Raw genomic sequence first — 20,567 nt, 5'->3', positions numbered from 1 at the left:
TAATTAAATAAATTCATGTGTTAATTCTTTTTGAGAGGGATATTTTTAATGTTATATTAATTACATTGCATAGCATAGCATTCAACTGGCAAGCAATTGGGTAGAATCCTGTCAGCGTGCTTTTCTGTATATCCGCATGACTAAGAGGTCTAGAGACTTGTTTTAAAGATGAAATATGCGGTGGGGGGGGGGCAGTGAATGCCCCTGAAGGATCCAAATCTTCAAAGGTGTCTCCCTGTGGTCCAGCCCAGCAGGTATCTCTGAAGCAAAATTATTCTCCTCCTCTGATGTTGAGAACTGGCGCAGCATGCTTGAATGGCCTCTCCTTTCTCCTGAGCATAATTAAGAGTCATTCATGAAGTCTTAGGTCCCTGATTAGCAACAAAACATTTCCTTTTGAATATGTTCTCAGAATTACGAAGAAATTAAAATTCTGCTGGACAAGTCAAGCTTAATGAAGCTCTGTCTCTGTGTCTGTAGTTTTGAGTCATGCTCTTTCAGCTTCTTGCTAATTCTTAGCTTTCCTTATTAAAGCAAGTAGATTTTTTCCAGTCATTAGTGTGAATTAGCAAAGCGGTTATTCTTACGGTAAGCACTTGCTGCCCATATTTTCAAAATATGTGCATTAAACGTTCTGGAAGAAGGCCAGCATTATATGCCTTGTCTGCTTATGCTGAGTTTTAAATACACAGAATATCCAGTGCTTCAGTTACCAGAGGTGAATGGGTGGGCTCAGTTAGTGGCTTTTTTTTCCTTTAAGAAGAGTACAGGCCAAAACTGAGGAGAGTCAGGGGTTTCCAATGTGTGGATTTTCTTATTTACCTCCCCTCGCTCCAAATAATTAAAGTGTTCCTTTTAAAACATGTTGAGCGGTGATGGTCAGAAAGACATTGTGTCCAGCCATTTCATATGTCTTGTCCAATACCAGGTGGTTTCTCTGGCATATAGGAAAAGCATGAGCTACCAAAGTTCAGTTTGCAAGAGCTATCCTTGGGGTGCCCAGTTGTGGCATTCATGCGTACCACAGGGCCTTCAAACGCCCTTGGCATTTGCCAAGCCCCTCCTGCCACTCTCCATTTTGGAATCATAGAGTTGGAAGGGACGCTGAGGATTGTCTAATTCAACCTCCTGCGACATGGAAAATGCAGCTGTCTCATACGAGGATCAAACCCTGGTGTTATTAGACCATGCTCTAGTCTAACCAACTGAGCTATCCATGAGTGGAATTCCACTTCCCCACATGCTTTGTTTTGTGCACGAGTGTTGCGAGCTTTGCCTGTTTATACCTGTCAAATGGACGTTTTGTGCTTCCCACAACCGTTTCTTTGATTTCTAAATTTGTGGAATTTTCTCCCAAACGGTTGGGGAGGCCTTCACTATATTCTCAGATTGGCCCACTATTGTGAAGTGTAATAGGTAAAGGTAAAGGGACACCTGAGTGTTAGGTCCAGTCGTGACCGGCTCTGGGGTTGCGTCGCTCATCTCACTTTATTGGCCGAGGGAGCCGGTGTACAGCTTCCGGGTCATGTGGCCAGCATGACTAAGCCGCTTCTGGCGAACCAGAGCAGCGCATGGAAATGCCGTTTACCTTCCCGCCAGAGTGGTACCTATTTATCTACTTGCACTTTGATATGCTTTCGAACTGCTAGGTTGGCAGGAGCTGGGACCGAGCAACGGAAGCTCACCCCATTGCAGGGATTCGAACCGCCGACCTTCTGATCGGCAAGCCCTGGGCTCTGTGGTTTAACCCACAGTGCCATCCGTGTCCCAAGGTAAAGTGTAATAGTTTACAATAAAAACATAATACTAGAAAGTACTTTCCAGTCATTTTGAACACTGTTCCTATTGCAATCAGACAGGGGCCTATGGTTTTTGTCGTTTTGTCGCCTGCTGAAAATGTCGTGTTTCGCCAAGTGCATTTGGACAATTAATTTGATTCAGTGTATCGGTTGTGTATTTTAGGATTTCACAACCTAGTGCATTTAAAAAAAACGTGCTTACTGTACACCGCCATGATATCTTGATGCAAGTTAGTGCTGTATAAATAAATAAACAATGTTACGGGCTTTCCTGGGGTGGGCAATGTGCTTCTCACTCACTCCTCTCCCCACAGGCTGTTTTGGCAGGTGGGTGGGGTCTCCCACCTGTCAATCACTGGACGCCACAATTGCAATGACAGCAAGTGACCCAGACCAAAAAAAAAAAGCCATTCCTTGGCAGGCGCAACTCAAGCTGTGCCTACAGAGGAATAATTTTTGCCTTGTTGGCTTTGATTTGAGCTTGTGCTTCCTGTGAGACTCTGCTTAGGGAACTTACTGTGGGCGCAGATCCCAGTGGTATTCCTGTAAGTGCTGATCAGCTGTTTGGCATTTATTGGAAGATTTCTGGGATGGGCTGTGTGACGAAGGTCCCAACAGGCAGAGTCCATCACGCAGCTGATTGCTGCCAACTTGGTGTCACTGCCAATCAGCTTTTGGGCTCTGACACAACAAGCCTCCCTTGCCAAGGAACAGTGTGGAGCATTTTAAAGCTCCCGATAGTTCCTTGACAGCAGCATTTATGCATATGAAGGCCCACGTGGGACAGGTGGACGAGGTCTGGGGAAGATGGCCTCACAGGCCAAACTGGGACCCGCTCCAGGCTACCTAAGCCTACAGGCTGGTGGTTTCATTTTTCATTTTTTTATTAAATTGGTATAGTGCCATTTATCTCACGGCGGTTCACAACATAAAATTACAACACAGTGGTACCTCTGGTTACGAACTTAATTCGTTCCAGAGGTCCGTTCTTAACCTGAAACCGTTCTTAACCTGAGGTACCACTTTAGCTAATGGGGCCTCCTGCCGCCGGCACGCGATTTCTGTTCTCATCCTGAGGTAAAGTTCTTAACCCGAGGTACTACTCCCGGGTTAGCGGAGTCTGTAACCCGAAGTGTTTGTAACCTGAGGTACCACTGTATAAAAACCACAAAATTCGTTATAAAAATAAAAACAACTAACCAATATCCCCACCCCCACCCTGCTTTACAGGATTGTTCACAAGGATTGCTGAAATGATGTCCTTTTGAATATAGCTTATACAGTCAGCTGTGTGCCATCCTATAATCATAGAATTGTAGCGTTGGGAGGGACCCTGTGGGTCATCTAGTCCAACCCCCTGCAGTGCAGGAATCTCGACCAGATGATACATATGACCGAGGGCCATCCACCCTCTATCAAATTCCCTAATGTAGGGCTGTCACTCCCCTTTGTGTGGATAGTTTTGAGGCCTAAATGTTACCTGTGAAATGACGGCATCTGGAAATGCACAATTGGTCCTATAGCTTGAGGAAATGCGTAGCCTGGCTCTTTTAATTGTCTTCGTAAGTAGCTCGATTTGACCCCAGGGACTGGCGTACGTCATGTGTGCCTTTAAATAAACATATAATTAAATGCTAAGCGTTATTAAGGGAACAACTACTGCTAGGCAAACACACTGCTAGGTTTGTTTTCGTGTGTGTGTGTGTTTTAAATTCGTCTGCTTGACTTCTATAGCTGAAAACCTTTTGTGTCGTCTTATTATGTCTGGTTAGGCCTACTGACCCATTCCTATGTTAAGCTAGCACTTTAAGCTTTGCCTGGTGACACCCTCTTTAACAAAGGTGTCATGGAGAGTTCGGCAAGTTCAGAACCTATTATCGTTTATTCAGATGGACTGCAAGGATGTGGGGTGAGATACTATGGGTTGTTCAGCATCCCCTTGGATCAAACCGCAGCCAGAAACCAAACAATACAAAAATTCATTACATTAGGGAGACATTGCTTTGCAAAGATGTAGGCAGAATTGCTTCTAGAAATGTGTGCAATAGAGATAAATTCACAAGAAAATGCTGGTGAATTTTCACAAGGACTTTAAAAACAATAATCACAAATAGGTATAGATATGTGGATATTGGAACTGAGCTGGATTTTGGAGAAATGAGAAATTGAGAGAAAACAAAACTGACATGTGCCCCATCCCTACTAATAACCAACAATGATGGCACCAGGCGTGCTCAACTGGGGACAGCATTCCCCAAACAGGGAGCCACCACTGAAAAGGTCCATTCTTGTGTTGATGTCCTTTCTTCTGGAGGCATGTAGGGAAGAACCAGATGTAGATGTAGAAACTTTGTGCGTTGCTTGTATTGATTCGTTACTTTCAGAAGCCAAAAAGATAGGCATATAGAAGTGGTTTTTAATTAAAAATTCAATCCTTTTCATGTTTACTCAGAAGTAAGTTTAGCTAGCTTCCAATAATAAGACAAAAGGTACTACCTGAGCTGCCTAGTATGTTTTGATAAAAAGGTACCCCTTAAGCCTTCAAGTCCCCCCAAAAAACATTACCCCAAACGTGCAGAAAGATGCACGTTAAATAAAAGAATCAATTTTGCCAGTTTGGGACTCTACTTACCGGTAATTCTATTTAAAAAAAAACAATTTTCCCAGGCACTTCTTTGAGGATTACCGTGGTACCTTGGGTGACATACGCTTCAGGTTACATACGCTTCAGGTTACAGACTCTGCTAACCCAGAAATAGTGCTTCAGGTTAAGAACTTTGCTTCAGGTTGAGAACAGAAATCGTGCTCTGGCGGCGTGGCGGCAGCGGGAGGCCCCATTAGCTAAAGTGGTGCTTCAGCTTAAGAACAGTTTCAGGTTAAGTACAGACCTCCGGAACGAATTAAGTACTTAACCCGAGGTACCACTGTAGTCCTTATTTTAGTAATGTCCTTTTCTCTTTTTGTTTCACCAGTCGTCTGACAAAAGAGTCCTATATGTAAACAAGCAGGCTTCCAAGTAAATAAAACTACCACCCCCACGCTGTGGGCTGTTAACTTTTGTGGACTTATTTGCAAGGTTGATATAGGAAGCATTGTCGAAAAGCTGGCGCACGGGGCTAGATCATCTGTTGGAAGCTTCCCAGGGCTCTGATTCTATGGCAAGCAACAAGCTGTGCAGTCCTATTTAGGCCTGTGTACACTTCCCATTTGTGTGTGTGTGTTTTGGAGAAGCACAACATGTTAGCTAGAAACCAATTTATATCAGCGCTCCTTGTTAGCAGCAGCATTCCAGGTCCTGTAAAAACAAAAACAACCATCTTTGACAATGTACTGGGAGACAGTAGGGACTCAGCTATACATCTGCAAATGAAACGTTTTAAGTGCAATATACAGTGTGAAACAAGATGGCGATGGCGAGCCTTATGGAAAATTCAATGTATTTTTTAAAAAACGCTAAAAAAAAAAAGCATTTTCGGAACGGTTTTTATATGTGTGTAGATTCCACCTAGATATCATTCTGTACTGGATTGCATTCCATCTTACCCTCGACCTTTGCAGGTGTGGGAGTCTAATCAAGCCTTTTCCAATCTTGTGCCCACCATGTGTTTTGGAGTACGTTTCCCCATTCTGGTTGGCACTGTTGAATGGGCACCTGGTTTGGCAAAGGCTGATTTAAGTAAACGAGCTGTTTCAGGATATCTCTCCCACCTTCATTTGCTTTTTCTGAACGGATCGCTTTGCAGAGGGCTTTTTGAAGCCTGCATTTGTTGCATTATGACCACAGGTTGCCCAGCCTTGATTTAGGGCTTTAAGGTGATCATCTCAGTGCTGTCATTTGGGCCTGAGGCAAATAAATCAGTGGAGGTGAGCAAACACCAGTGTTACACACTTCCTGTGTCTCATCCTGGTTCAAAGCCAGACTGCAGACTTCTCTACCAGCTGTAGCCTTGAAAGAATTGGCTGTTCTTATTTGAACTAGATCAAACTTTCGGTATTCCTCCTAGTAGTACTCCAGAGGGGGAAGCAGGCCCTTAATTTAGTCTATCCTTTCTATGGTCCTGTAATTTAGATTTATCTCAGAAGGCAGGGGATGATTTCAAAGTTTTAAAAAGATTTTTCTTGCAGATCCCTTTGTGTTTGTTTGTTTGTTTGTTTGTTTGTTTTAGTACCAAAAGTCTAGAGCTTTTACTTCCATATTTATAAAAGCAACAGACGCTTTAGTTGATTCATCTACCTGTTTAAATGGACAAAAACTTACAGCCTTTTGGGGGAGGGAGATGGCTTTGAGAAGTGAGATTCACGAGAGAGTGTGGGATTTGCTGTTTTGTATCTAAGTGCTTTGCTTTAAATTACACCCATAATGGTACACTGGTACCTCTGGTTAAGTACTTATTTCGTTTCGGAGGTCCGTTCTTAACGTGAAACTGTTCTTAACCTGAAGCACCACTTTAGCAAATGGGGCCTCCAGCTGCTGCTGCGCCGCCGGAGCACGATTTCTGTTCTTATCCTGAAGCAAAGTTCTTAACCTGAAGCCCTATTTCTGGGTTAGCGGAGTCTGTAACCTGAAGCGTATGTAACCTGAAGCATGTGTAACCTGATGTACCACTGTATATCTTTTATATTTTCTTCTTCTGTTTCTGTCAACTCTGACCATTTGGCACTAGCCTATCAAAGAATTCAGATAAATACATTTAAAAAGTGGGTTATTGTAGTTCAGAAGAAGTAGGCAAATGCCTTGTGCATTTGTGATCGTTCATGCCTAGCTGTGTAAATGGCTATTAATCTTTATTGATTGGAGAAAGACTCTAATCGTGCTGTATTCATAAATGAGTGGCCTGAGTCAATGCATTCTTAATTGAAAGAAACGCTTTGAAGGTGTAGCTTTGGCTGCAACTTTGAAACCACGTGGGCTTTTCTCGTATTTGGACTGTTTCCAACAAAATTTCTCTCTTGACTTATGGGAATGGAGTGTGTGATTCAAGGGAGCTGTGGTTAACATAATGCATGAATGATATGTTTTTGCTACAAGCATCCAGATACAGCGTCACTGCCATTTCCATCCATTCATTCTTTATAGAAAAAAAAAAAAATTAAAATATTTATGTACTGCCAACTCGTATAAAATATTAAGGTGGTGTATCATAATACACACGCACACACGCACGATCCCTATTCAGATAATGAAAATGATTGTGTATATATTGTTCTCTCATTTCAGTTTAACCCTATCAGATAGGTTGAGAGGCTGTGGTCCAAGGTAACCCACTGAGCTTTGTTGTTGAGTGGGGATTTGAACCCTGGGTTCCCAGGTCTTACTCCAACATTCTTAACCATTACACCGCACTGCCTCTTTGCTTAGTTGGAAGGTGCCCTTCAGCTGTGGCACTGTTCCTTCCTGTCTGGATTGCGGGATAGTGAGCTGTTGGGGTGGGGTGTTGTTGGAGGGTGTTGCATGCCAGTGGTCCCAGGGGATGATTAATTGAATTTGTTAATCGCTTTATCTTGCTCAGCGGAACCCGAAGCGACTTATAAACAAACAGACAGCCCCCCACCTCCACATAGATACCGTATTTTTCGCTCCATAAGACACACTTTTTCCCTCCTAAAAAGTAAGGGGAAATGTGTGTGCGTCTTATGGAGCGAATGCAGGCGGGAGGCTCTGCTCAGCACTCCTTTTAAAGAGCCGCGCGGAGCGTGTGTGCGGCTTTTGGGGCTTTTCCCTGAGGAGGGAGAAGGGACTGACGGGCTGCCCTCTGTCCCTTCCCACACCTCCCGGAAAAGCCAGCAAGAGCCGCTGCCAGGCTCTGCTCAACGCTCCCTTGTATTTTTTTTTTTAAATAAATTTTTATTAGAGTTTTACAAAAGAAAAAAGTAAAAATTTACAGAATAAAAAAAAACCACAGATAAAAATAGACAATACAAAAAAGAAAACACACAAAATACACAAAAAACAGCTAATTAAGAAAAAAAAAGAAATTAAAAAGATAAAACAAATCCATTTTTCTCAATATCCTCAAATTCATATGCTTGTATCCTTGACCTCCTCACACCTCCCCCCTTTTGTGTTCCCATTTACATACTTGATTCAGCAAATTCTTACCCTTTTTCAAATATCTTAACTTTGTGTCATAACATATTATACCTCAATATTTTCAACCATTTATCAATACATTTTTTTACATAATCTTATTAACTTTTGTCACTAGTTACCACTTATTACCAATCCAAGCATAATTTTAACATTCATTAATTTTACAGTATTTCCGAAGATAGTCTTTAAATTTCTTCCAGTCTTCTTCCACCAACTCTTCTCCCAGGTCTCGGATTCTGCCAGTCATTTCCGCCAATTCCATATAGTCCATCAGCTTCATCTGCCACTCTTCCAGGGTGGGTAGCTCTTGTGTCTTCCAATACTTTGCGATGAGAATTCTTGCTGCTGTTGTTGCATACATAAAGAAAGTTCTGTCCTTCTTTGGCACCAATTGGCCGACCATGCCCAAGAGAAAGGCCTCTGGCTTCTTAAGGAATGTATATTTAAATACTTTTTTCATTTCGTTATAAATCATCTCCCAGAAAGCCTTAATCTTTGGGCACGTCCACCAAAGGTGAAAGAATGTTCCTTCATCAACGCTCCCTTGTAAGGGCTCCCTTTCGTCCCTCATCCCTCTTTGCTGGGAAGCCAGCAGAACAAGAGGCACTGCACAGCTATCACTCTTGCTCTGCTGGCTTCAGCGAGAGCTGCGCAGCTTGCTCTGCTGGCTTCTCAGTGAAGCGGGAGGAGGGACGGAAGGGCTTAAAGCAAGAAAAGCGAGAGCCGCTTACATGCTCTGCGCAGAATATATTTTTTTCTTGCTTTCCCCCTCTAAAAACTAGGTGCGTCTTATGGTCAGGTGCGTCTTATGGAGTGAAAAATACGGTACGTTAAAACCAAGAGGAAAGAGAAATATACTGAAAACAGCCCACTCACTTCTAAAGGCCACAAATTGTTAAAGGCTAAAGGCTTGGTTATAGAGGAAATGCTTTTTTGCTCTGGCACCTAAGAATATAGAATGGTGGCGCCAGGTGAGCCTCGCTGGGGAGAGAATTATACAGACGGGGAGCCACTGCAGAAAAGGCCTGCTCTCATGTTGGCACCCTCCAGACCTCTAGTAGAGGGGGCACACAAAGAAGGGCTTCAGAGGCTGATCTCAGGGTCCAGGTAGGTTCCTATGGGGACAGGTGGTCCTTGAGGTACTGCGGTCCTAAGCTATTTAAGGCTTTATAGGTCAAAACCAGCACTCTGAATTGAACCAGCACAGCTTTTAATCTCTGGCATCTCCCAGTAGGCCTGGGAAACTGCTGAGTGGATTAATCAAGCGTTCCTGTCATGCTTCATTCTCTCGACTGGGGTTAAGAGATCAGAAGTGGGCTGTGGGACCCTGTCGTCTTTCTTCTGCCTGCCTTAACCATCCACTTTTAAAGTGTTGCATGTGCACCATCCTTTGAACTGTGGTTAATGGTAGCTCGAAGATGCAAATCCATTTCAAATTTTGCTTCTAAATCTTGTTGGAACTCTGGCTGATATTTAATCATGGCTAAGGGTGGTGGAAACCTAGCATGATTAAGGCTGCCGGCAGGACAAGGGTAATTGAGGAAGGGCAGACAAAATTCTCCTTGGAGTGAACCACGATTTGGGGCAAGAAGTTCATGATATGTCTGCCCCCGCTCCTGTTTCAATCCAACCTACTTTTCTGTCTACTTAATAGGATGATTTGAATGCTTCTCTGAGAACCTTGGGAAGCAGGATAGGACAGTAATCACACCAGTTGACACACACAGCCTATAACCATGTCTCCCAATCAGATATTGTTCATTTCCCCCTAATTTGCTTTTTTTTTTTTTTAAGCACTTGGTCTGATTTGATGAAAAAGTGGATTTATCTTCCACTAATCTTGCCAGATGCTTTCAAAGCAATCATGCTTTCAACGTTATTGGGAACGTCTTGGAATGAATTACAGCACCCTTGGCTGTATTGGCAAGTGGCTTTTCAAGAAACACTGCTCAGCAGTCTGCTGGAAGGGGAATTGCTTGGAAAGATGACTGCTGTTGTCTGAAGGGATAATATGAATACAGCTTCTCCAGCAGGAAGCCTTGTTGTTTGACCTATATCTCTTGTAGTCTGGCATACTTACTCCTGGATCAGATTTAGGGTTCATCAGGTATGCCTCAGACATGCCTACTCAATCACTTGGATCTGTGGACCTTGCACTTTCCCAAGCGCCACACGGTGTTTGTTCCACATTTGTGAGGAGCTGTTTCTTTACTGTGGCGGCACCCTGTGCCACGCAATAGGATTCTAGGCAGGCACCTATACACTGGTACCTCGGGTTAAGTACTTAATTCGTTCTGGAGGTCCGTACTTAACCTGAAACTGTTCTTAACCTGAAGCACCACTTTAGCTAATGGGGCCTCCTCCTGCTGCTGCCGCGCCGCCGGAGCACGATTTCTGTTCTCATCCTGAAGCAAAGTTCTTAACCTGAAGCCCTATTTCTGGGTTAGCAGAGTCTGTAACCTGAAGCGTATGTAACCTGAAGCGTATGTAACCCGAGGTACCACTGTGTACTGTTTTAGACTCTTGCTGAACTTTCTGTTACTACAGGCCTATCTAGACTCATGATTTGCTTGTGTATGCTGTTAAATCCGTTTAATGTTTTACTGTGCTTATTGTTTTTAAATTGTTTTTATTATATTTTCATTTATTATTGTGTCACTGGTTTGCTTGCTGCCCTGGGCTCCTTTGGGAGGAAGGGCAGGATATAAATTTAATATAATAAATAAGAGTAACTTAGTACCCTGGTTCTAAGGGTATATAATAGTCAAATAATACTGGAGCAGGTCAAATAATACTGGAGCAGGAAAATGATGAATTGTTTGGTGTCCATTATTAATGCCTGCCTCCCCTGCTGTCAGTTCATATGATCAGTACAACCAATATTAAAAGGAAACTGATTTCCTGCTGTGGAGGTAAACAGCAGTGAGCCGTCTCCTACCTCTCTTCTGCATGCCAAATGAGATTTTTTTAAAAAAACAAATAAACCCCAAACCTTCCAGTTTTAACCTCTGCATTGACGTCCTTGTGATGTCTGAAGTTGCGGAACCATGGTTTGATCCTGGCTTGTTCTTACTGACCATAGTTTAAGCAACCACAGTTCCCCAAGTAACTGTATCCTTGTTTAAAACTGGTAAAACTTGTTTAAAACTGCTTCCTTTCAACTGGAGCTGGAATATTCCAGTCTCTTTCTTGGTCCCATCTCTACTATACATTTAAAGCAGTATCATACTACGTTAAGCAGTCATAACTTCCCCCCAAGCACCCTGAGAACTACAGGGCTGAGAGTTCTTAGGAGAACCCTGTTTCTCCTCACAGAACTCCAACTCCCTGAGTGGTTCTTCCCACCCGGGGAACTCGGGGAACTTTAACAAAAATGGGAAATGTGGTGTTTGCGCTGAAAACATTTCCCTTGCTCTTTTGAAGCTGTGCCACTGGGTATCGAAGCACAGCACAGAGTATTTCTCCAAAGTCAAATAATACTGGAGCAGGAAAATGATGAATTGTTTGGTGTCCATTATTAATGCCTGCCTCCCCTGCTGTCGGTTCATATGATCAGTAGCTCTTCAGGGTATTTTGTGGTCATTTGCCCCATTCTGTGATCTGAAATATTTTAGCTGGACTTGCACCACTTTGGACCTTTTGGGCAAGTGTGTGCCATGACACTAAGCTGTTACCCATCAAAACAACAACAACAACACTATATTATTTATACCCCACCTGTCTGGCTGGGTTTCCCCAGCCACTCTGGGTGGCTCCCAACAGAATATTAAAAGCACGATAAAACATCAAACGTTAACAACTTCCCTAAACTGGGCTGCCTTCAGTTGTCTTTTAAAAGTCAGACAGTTGTTTATTTCCTTGACATCTTATGGGAGTGCGTTCCACAGGGCGGGCACCACCACTGAGTAGGCCCTCTGCCTGCTTCCCTGTAACCTCACTTCTTGCAGTGAGAGAACTGCCAGAAGGTCCTTGGAGCTGGACCTCAGTGTCTGGGCTGAACGAAGGGAGTGGAGACACTCCTTCAGTTATACTGGGCAGAGGCCGTTTAGGGCTTTAAAGGTCAGCACCAACATTTGGAATTTTGCTTGGAAACGTACTGGGAGCCAATGTAGGTCTTTCAGAACTGGTGTTATATGGTCTTGGCAGCCACTCCCAGTCACCAGTCTAGCTGCCACATTCTGGATTAGTTGCAGTTTCCGGGTCACCTTCAAAGGTAGCCCCACATAGAGCGCATTGCAGTAGCCCAAGCGGGAGATAACTAGAGCATGCAGTAGTCCATCACTAGGGGTGGCGGTTGAACGGAGCAGACTTGCTGAGAAGCTCCAGTGTGATAGGGGCCTATAACATTGAGTATTTAAAACTGAGCATCTGATCTTTGACACAGATGATCTTTTCATAAGAATTATTGTAGTCTGCTTCTCCATCCCACGCTGGTGGGGTTTGAGGTTTCAAGCACATCTGTTTCCATACATCTTTTTCAAAACAGAATGTTCATGTTGAATTAATCTCTGTACTTTTTCTGGTAAGCTAAGCCAACCCTATATGAAGGTTTAATTCTGCTTAGGAAAGCCTTAACCCCACCCTGATTACTTCGCAATGCAACACACACACACACCAGTTCATATATGTTTATGAAAGCCTCTGGCAGCACTTCATGCAAGCTTGCCCCTTTTATGATCCAGCTAATCACTAAAATGGTATATCACTAAAAAAAAAGTTGTGTTGTTTTTTAAAAAACTGTGCGGCAAAATGTTTCAGCTTCCACTTTCATCGGCTGCTCTCATAAAAACAAAATGATGCTGCATCCAAGCTTTAGAGCTTTAAGATGGAATGCTCAAAAGGGCTTCCTTCGCTGAAGTTAAGCGATGCTGATCCTGTTCATCAGGTTGAGGCTATGAGATTGGTACTTCCAGGCAGGCAGGTAGGATGCCAAAGTTAGGCTAGGCCAGTGCCTTGGAAGGGGAGATCCAGTTGCTGATTCAGGACCATGGAGAGTGCTCCAGACATCCAAGTTGTCTCAGCCAAGTCCTGGAGCAACTGGCTGTGTTTTTCACAGCAGGGCTAAATAATAATTGACTAGGGGCCCCATTTCCTGAGTGCTGCCTCCTATCCAGTTAAAAGGGCGGGGGACCTTTTCACCCCAAGAGCTACATTCCCTTCTTGTCTTCCAGTGGTGCATGGGGCCAGATGCAGAGCAACAAATGTGAGTTTTTCTTTTGTGCCATAAGCATACACCCCTCTCTATTCTCCACCCAGGCAAGCAAGAAGTGTTATCAAGAGTTAAGAGGGACAGTCCAGCCAGGCAAGAATGCTGAAGGAGTGTGCAAAGTAGGTCCAGTAGGGGATGCCACAGATGAGGGGTTTGGCATGGGGAGAGTCCCAAGGGCCAGAAAGAGCAGCCTGGAGGGCCACATTTGACCCCACACCTTGAAATTCCCCAGCCCTCAGTTAAGTGGACAGTTCCTTTTTTGGTAGCCATGAGCTTATTTGGGGTGATAGGGTTCTGGCCATGGGGATCTCTCTCATCAGGGATCTTGATCCCTCTACCAAGTCTGTGGACCCAGCCATCAGATTCTGGCTGGCAACAGAGGTGTCTTTCTGGGCTCAGGGCTGGGGAGCTGAGCTCTGCTGCGTGAGATGGGTGAGAAGGACCCGGGCATGAATCCCTCTCCTTAGAGATGCAGTTGCCTGAGGATTCTGCCTCTGAGAAGTCCTACTCCAGGGTCATGACAAGAGCGACATCTACTTGCAAGTCTTCTGATGCATTGGCATGGATATGGGAAGTTGTTCTTACTTTGTGGAAGTTGGGTGTGACTTGGGGTACCAAACTTGAGATAAATTTGTGTCACTCTCAACTATGTCTTATCTCGGGAAGTCTTCAGAATTTCGATCCTAAGGTCAGTAAATGCTTTCTTGTAGATGTGGGCCTTTGGCTGATTTCTGCATAATCAGGGAGGCAAGGATTACATTTGCCGAAATGTAACTCTAGAGAAAATCCATGTAGGTTTTAATGGCAGACATAAGGTTGTTTTCTGTTGCATTTCCAAAACTCTACATCATGGTTAAATTATATTGTAGCAGCCTAGAGACAAAGCTTTGCTGTATCACCTGAAGAATAGTAAAATTTAATGCTCTCTCAGCGGTGTTGTAAACCTTAATTGAAGCTTGTAAAAAGCTGTAAGAAGCTTGGATTAAGGGATATGCAATAGCTGCTAAGTATATATTTTAAAATCTGTATGTTTATATAGATAACTCTCAGCTTTATAAAGATATCCCTCACATATTGATAGGAGGAATGGGATGAAATGGCTCTTAAGACTGTTGGAAAATAGTAAGATTGAACAGGTGTTGTTCAAGCTCTCCTTTCTCCAATTTTTCAAAGGGGTTTTCTTTTGTTTTTTGGTATTTTATCATGTGTTAGCCTTGCGGGTTTCTGCAATCTTCCAGGGACTTCTCTCTCTCTCTCTCTCTCCCTCTCGTAAGACTGTCCCTAGGGTTGTGTAGTACATGAGGCAAATTACATTGTGTACTACACTGTGTACTCCTCCTCCCCATAGTGTCAGTGGCCCTCGTCCTCTCCACCACCTTATTTTTTGTTATTGTTGTCTTGTTGTTGCTTGTCATGGGCCATGAGTCAACTTCATCTGCTGAACAGCAGCCTGAAGAGGAGAAAGGCAGAATGACTCCACCTGCAGCTGACCAACCTTCAAGAATGTGGAGGAGAAGGCACTGATGAGAACCAGCTGTCTTCTTAAACAGAGTTCTAAGCAGCAGTCAGATGCTGGAAACAACGCCTGTGCTTTCTAGTCCTGCCTTGCTGCTTCTTGCTCTTCATCTGGACCCCTGGCTTGATGAACATTGCATTCCCTGACCTCTGAATTTTATGAGTATGCAGTTTGCCTGACCCTCAGAATGGACCCGACTTTGTACGCTGACTCTGCCTCCAGACAAGCGTATCTGAGAGCCAGTGTGGTGTAGTGGTTAAGAGTGGTAGACTCGTAATCTGGTGAACCGGGTTCGTGTCTCCGCTCCTCCACATGCAGCTGCTGGGTGACCTTGGGCTCCTCACACTTCTTTGAAGTCTCTCAGAGTGTTTGTTGTGGGGGAGGAAGGGAAAGGAGAATGTTAGCCGCTTTGAGACTCCTTTGGGTAGTGATAAAGCGGGATATCAAATCCAAACTCTTCTTCTTCATCATCTCAGAGGCATCTCTGTTTGCTTCACCCCACACTCCACAGAGATCTGCAATGGGACTATGGAAGCCATGGCCACTGGGACCAGGCGCTGGGTGCCCCAAAGTCTAGGGCAGTTGCTCCGTTCGCTCTAGCCTAGTGATGGTCGTGCATGTGTGCTGTGCAAACAGCACTGCAGATAGTATTCTGCACCAGTAGAGGCTGTTCTGTTAAGACGAACAGAGCATCATGTACATGTCATGCATCTGACAAAGTGGGCTTGAGTCCGCAGTAGCTTAGGCATTAATAAATGTCCCACATGACCCTTAAGTCTCTTGCAGCAAGAAGAAAGCTATCTCTGTAAGTGCACGTGTGTGGACATGTAGATCTCTCACTTCCTTCCATCCCTTAAAGCATTATGGCTGTGCACCACCTATTAGGTGCTGTGGGAGGGCAGGCTTTTAGTCACTACTAATGAATCACTTTCCTTGGCCTGCCAGCCTGCCACTAATTATAATGTTATTCTGTAACAGATATAATAATTAATGTCCTGCCGGGCAGCGATTACAAATTAGTTTCATGAATCGACAATTTTAATAAGCGACTTCCAAAGATTGTGAAAACATGAGAGCAGTGGTGTGTGTGTGTGGTAAGGTTATGGCTTACCGTATCTGTTCGCTTATGTCCTGGGTGCTAAAGATCCCAAAAAAAAGCAGTAGGTGCATAAATAGCTTTATTAGTTCCATCTGCAGGGCTGTAGCTCAGTGGTAATGCTTTGCATAAAGAAGGTCATAGGTTTTAATTCCTGTCTACTCCAGCTAAAACTGAGCAGGCAGGGTCAAACCCTGCATGAAACTAGGAAGAGTTGCTGTCAGTCGACGTGGACACTGCTGAGCTACGTAGATCAGTGGTCTGACCCAGCTTCACAGAGGTGTGAGATACCTTTCGAACTTCACAGAATTCTTCCTTAGGCTGGATATTAAACAAAAAAAGCGGAGAAGGTGAGGGAGCAAGACATATAACAGGCTTGTTGAAGCCCCTCTCTAGTATGTGACAGTCTTGAAATGGTGATTCTGGAAGGGATTCCCCCAACTAATTAAATAAGGTGGTGTTGGCATTTGTCTGTCTCAGGAACCAATTGAAGAGTGCGTCTTTGGGGGGCAAAGTCAAACTGTTGGAGAGTTACAGCGCCTGCTGTGGCTGTAGAGACCGATATAGGAGAGATATGCTTTGTTGTAGCTGGGGCAGATAAAGGCGTCCAGTTTTGCTGCTACAGGTGCACAATGGTGTGTTTTTTCTCTGCACTCCTCCCAGCGGTCATTGCTCCTCTGGCCACTGTTGTGGATACACAACCTGTCTGTCTCCAGGCACTGAAGTCATCTGCAAGGGATTCCCACATAGCGGGGTGGATGTTGCCAGCCTTCATGCCACTTTGCAGACACCTTTTGTAACCAAAGAGTTGGTCTGCCAACAAGCCTGGTACCTGAAGCCAGCTCCCCATAGAGCACGTTCTTGAGGATCGATCTTGCCCTCTTCCATTCTGTGGACATGACTAAGCTAGCATAGACGTTGGTGAGACAGGAGTGTAAATGTTCCGTAGATGTGTGCTTGGGAGAGCACATCTTGTCCTGCCATGTGAATGCCCAAAATCTTCCTGACACAGCACATTGAAGTGTTGCTATTGGTGGGTGTAAATTAGGTGTGATCCTAACTGAAATGACTCTGCACTGCCTGTTTGCATGTGCTTCTGTTTTTTTGTAAAAACCAAACAAAACTTCCTTATATTTTCAATAGAAAGTATTGCTAAGAAGCTAACCAACTGCATGCCAATTCTTAATAAGGTGGTGATATTGATAATTTAACCTCCTGGGGGGAAACACATTCTAATCAGTGAAAGAAAAACGGCATCTTGAACTAAAACTGCTCCTGCAACTGACTGTATTGCCATTGCTTGCAAAATGAGCATCAGATGAAAAAGAGCAACTTCTACAAAAAAAATAAAATCTGTCTGATTAGTTGGGTGCATAAGTTGGCATGTACAGAGAAAGCAAGCTGCTAAACTTCAGAAGAGTTGCTTTAGTGTGCACCAACCATCAATCAGTTTTATTTTATGACCACTGCATTTTGATGAGAGATTAGACAGCTACTATTGCTTTCTGCTGTTGTCTTCATTCTGATTCTGTAGTGCCCCCCACCCCCCAAATTCCTTTGTATTTCTGTTTTGGAAGTCAGAGTTACTTGCTTTCCTGTACTGCCAGTTGGCTGTGTTTCTTCCGCTCATCCCTGAAGACTTCAAAGTACTGCAGGATTTCCTGCTGGTAACATACACCAAACTCCCTGGCATGCTGAGAACTGTACGTCAGGGAGTGAATTTCAACATACATCAGTGGCACATTGATGTAAATACACCTGCACTTGAAAAGGACAATGCAGTGTATCGGTGAATAGAGCCAACTTAGTGCTGTTGCTGATAGGCAAGTCTGTTGATGCGTCAGTGAAATCTTTTCAATAAAGAACACTTCCTCCCAGAAGCAAATAAATTACCTGAAAGCTGAACAAAAGCTGAAAGAGGAGTTGCACTTTGCAGCCCGGAATCTAGACCTTGGTCATATTGGAACTGCCACAAACCATTACGAGATGGAAAAGGAGCACTTGAGGAACCAAAATTAAGTTATTGATTTCGTTTTCAGGAGCGCAGGAAGGGCAAGGAAAACACTTCATAAATCACAACCGAATGCTTTTAGAAAGGCAGTCCTTCCTGAAATTCAATGTTTGGGAACTGTCCTGAGGACCTTGAGGATATAATTCCAATCCAATAACACTTTGTGTGGTCATCTTGTCTCACTAAGCTTATGGACAACACAAAACTTGTTATCGTTCCCCTTTGGTTTTGTCCCCTGTGCCCTTTATCCATGCTACTGACACTACTGGGTTTTGAAGGGTGGCCAAGAGTGAGTTGTTGACCCAGATGAAAGCATTTCTTCATGGGCGGTTCGTTTATAGAATCATAGAATTGTAGAATTGGAAGGGACTTGCTTTATTTATTTAAAAGCATTTCTGAGCATAACAAAAATCAATGGAAGCCTCATAAAAAAGACCATGAAACTGTCAGGAGTTCAGCCTACACTCGAGTAGGATCCTGGCAGAGACACATGCCCGACTGGCATGTTCTCTCTCTCCTGGTTGATCGTTCGGGAGCATCATAAGCTTTCTTCTGCCCGAACACACAGTGACTGATGCCAACTGACTTAGGGATCCGCAGAGTTTGCACATCATGCGTGACAGACCTCAGCAACTCAGCGTTTTGGCTAATCTAGTTTATTTACATATAAACACACACGGAACACTGCAACATGGCTCCCCCTCTCTCTAGCATCAGACAGCAAAGAGAAAAGAACAAAGGACAATAGTCCCACTTCACGGAACACAGAAACACAAACATCCTGTCTCTGTCACTTCCCTCTCTGTGGAGTCAAAACATACACCGTCATGTGAAAGACAAAAATCCCATGACTGCAATCATGGAGCAGGAATTCTAAGAGAAACAGCTTCATAAAAACCGTTAAGAACAGGAACCTGTTGAAGGAGCTGGGTATGTTTAGCCTGGAAAAGAGGAGACTGAAAGGAGATATGATAGCCATCTTCAAATATCTCAAGGGCTATCACATGGAAGATAGAGCAAGCTTGTTATTCTCCTGCTCTGGAGGGGATGATTTGAACCAATGGATTCAAGATATTTAATGCTGCATTGTTTTTAACACTCGATTGGGAGCCGCCCAGAGTGGCTGGGGAAACTCAGCCAGATGGGCGAGGTATAAATAATATATTATTATTATTATTATTATTATTATTATTATTATTATTATTATTATTATTATTGGAAAGCAGATTCAGACTAAACATCAGTAAGATCGGTTCAACATTCAGACGTCATTCCAGAAGCAGAAAACCCTGTGCTGTGCAGCTGACTTATTAAGATGCTCTTGTGACACAGTCCTGAGGTGGGTTGACAAGAGGTTGCCACCACAGGGGAAGTTGTGGTTTCTTCTTGTGGTGGGAGAGAAACCGACTTTCCCAACATAGACTAGAGATGGCTGGGAGTAGCTCTGCCGACTTCTGTTGTTGTTCTCATTAAGTGAACTGAGCGAAGTGGAAGAGGGTCACTTCACTTGACAAATAACCTTGTGCTTCCACTGCCAGAGGTGAGGGCTGCTGTGTGGGACTGCCTAATGTGCCCCAGAAGATGTGGCTGAAAGGAGTGCACTTTGATTTAAAGTGTATTTGATTTGGCCCCCGAAGTGTTTTTGTTTCTAATTGGCTGTCGCTACTTGTGGAAATAAATCTGGAGGCAGCTTGGACTTTTGAAATCTTTTACCGAGAGGGACAACCTAGTGGAATCTTACGCACTGCTTATGATGTCAACTGTCTGTTCTTGGCTCAGACTTAGAAGTCCTAGTTCCCCAAAGTCTCCCATAACATTGAACAACTGCTAGCTATGTGGACAGTCACACAGAAGAGCTTCTGAGATTTTGTTGGTAGAAATCAGTGGTCTGACATGCTCAATGACTGCCAATCATAACATTCATATATATATATATATATATATATATATATATATATATATATATATATAATAAATATTAAAAGATATTAATTATTAAATATTAAAAGATATTTATTAAAGTTTTACAAAAAGAAGAAAGTTACAGAATAAAAAAGAAAAAAAGAAAACAAAAAGAAAGAAAAAAAATACAAAGAGTACAAAAATACCTAAAAAAAAATATAAAATACAGAAAAAATAAATAAAAAATAGTTAAAAACAAATCAATCTTTTCATATCTTAAATATCGTTTACTTATTTCCCCGACCTCCTCGCACCTCCCTTTTTTGTATTCCCGTTCACATGGTTAATTCAGCAAATCCTTACCCTCTTTCTTTTATCTTAACTCTATATCTCAACATATTATAACTTTATATTTTCATCCGTTATCAATCCATTTTTACATATTCTTATTAACCTTGTTGCTAAGGCCACTTGATTTCAATCCAACATCATTTTAACATTCATTAATTTTACAATGTTTCTGCAAATAGTCTTTGCATTTCTTCCAATCTTCTTCCACCAACTCTTCTCCCTGGTCTCGGATTCTGCCAGTCATTTCCGCTAGTTCCATATAGTCTATCACTTTCATCTGCCATTCTTCCAGAGTGGGTAAATCGTGTGTCTTCCAATACCTTGCGATGAGTATTCTTGCTGCTGCTGTAGCGTACATAAAAAAAGTTCTATCCTTCTTTGGCACCAATTGGCCGACCATGCCGGTCGGCCATAATATATATAAAATATATATATATATATTATGAAAAAAAGCAGAGACATCACCTTGCCAACAGAGGTCCATATAGTTAAAGCTATGGTTTTCCCAGTAGTGATGTATGGAAGTGAGAGCTGGACCATAAAGAAGGCTGATCGCCGAAGAATTGATGCTTTTGAATTATGGTGCTGGAGG

At 43.2% G+C, this 20,567-nt stretch overlaps 1 protein-coding gene and 1 long non-coding RNA gene across 8 annotated transcripts in view; one reads left to right on the top strand and one right to left on the bottom strand.

Annotated features, from left to right (window-relative positions):
- Positions 1-4,559, bottom strand: part of LOC310744522 — a 260,442-nt gene extending 255,883 nt beyond the window's left edge. The window contains exon 1 of the long non-coding RNA XR_014539601.1: positions 4,471-4,559. This is a non-coding gene — a long non-coding RNA (uncharacterized lncRNA). The remainder of the gene's footprint in view (positions 1-4,470) is intronic.
- The window catches only part of MYO5B (myosin VB), a 298,992-nt gene that overhangs the window by 47,898 nt on the left and 230,527 nt on the right, over positions 1-20,567 (top strand). The window lies entirely within an intron of this gene.

The sequence above is a fragment of the Podarcis filfolensis genome, assembly GCF_964270895.1.
Source record: "Podarcis filfolensis genome assembly, chromosome: 11".
Taxonomy (NCBI): domain Eukaryota; kingdom Metazoa; phylum Chordata; class Lepidosauria; order Squamata; family Lacertidae; genus Podarcis; species Podarcis filfolensis.
The sequence above is the reverse complement of the archived record's forward strand: the minus strand, read 5'-3'. Positions and strand labels throughout refer to the sequence as shown.